The sequence below is a fragment of the Manacus vitellinus genome, unplaced genomic scaffold (assembly GCF_001715985.3).
Source record: "Manacus vitellinus isolate BGI_N305 unplaced genomic scaffold, ASM171598v3 scaffold_102_pilon, whole genome shotgun sequence".
Classification (NCBI taxonomy): Eukaryota; Metazoa; Chordata; class Aves; order Passeriformes; family Pipridae; genus Manacus; species Manacus vitellinus.
Window position 1 is genome coordinate 945,201 of NW_021938808.1, and position 1,208 is coordinate 946,408.

Here is a 1,208-nt window from a genome sequence, read left to right on the forward strand (position 1 = left end):
CCCCCCCAGTTTTGGGATGAGCATGGGAAAAGGGTGCAATTGGAGAGCCCTGGGGGGCACAAAGCCCCCCCAAGCTCAGGGGTGGGCTCTGCCACATCCCCGTGATTGACCTAGCTCAGCTGAGACTTGCCCAACTCATCACAGCAGCCAGAGAGTCACAGCATCTCTGTGGGGGCCCCAAACCCCCCTTCCAGAGGCAAATCCAAAGCCACGGCCGGGAGGGGACCCCGAGCAAAGTGCCCCGGGGATGGCAGAGGCGGGCAGGCCATGTCCCCATGCCACCGTGTCCCCGTGCCAGCCTCGTGCCAGGCACGGCCGGGCGACGCTCCAGCCCTGCGGCTGCTCCAAAAATACCAGCTGGTGGCAACCAGGGTGGTTTGGGGGCAGAGAGGATACACGTATCCCCATCCCCAACCGGTGGCGAGTCCATCCAGGGGACACGGGGGCTCCTCCACGTCCCTTGTGCCTCAGTTTCCCCTTCAGAGCCCACGGGGGTCGGTGGTGCCGGGTGTCCCCATCCGGGAAGGGGGAGAGGACACCCCCCCCTCCCCCGTCCAGATGTCGCCGGAGTTCCCACCGGGATAATTACAGGGCGGTTCTGCCGGGGAGCCAGCGGGAGCCGGGACAGCGCGGGCACAGCCCTCATGGTCACCACAGCTGTCCCCACGCGTGGCACCGCAGGGACTCCGCGCAAAGAGCCACGCGTAGGCCGTGCCACGGCGGTGACAGGAGCCATGCCTCAGCTTCCCCTGGGGGTGGGAAATGCCGGAGGTCTGGGAAAACCAGGAAGGGGGATACCTGGCATGGCCTGGGATACCCAGGGGAGGGGGGCGGCTGGCAGAACCCCCATCCCCCCCCTCGCCCTGGTGTCTGGCACGGTGACACCCCCATGGCAGCGGGCACAGACGTGCCGTGGTGGGTGGGACACTGCCACAGCACCCTGTGGGACCCCAACACCCTGTGGCTGTCATGGCGAGGGGCTTTGGGGCCACAGTGCAGACACGACAATGTGCAGGGGGGACGCGGCTGTGACCGGTGCCTGGCAGAGGGGAACACCCCCATCCCGGGGTCCCCAGGGCTCACCTGTGTCGCTCTGGGGGTCCATGGTGGGCGGCGGGTGCCAGGGGGGTGTGGAGAGGCACGTGTCCGGCGAGCCCGTCAGTGCCACCCGGGGCACCACGGCTGTGCCTGCGCCACCTGGGAGCCCT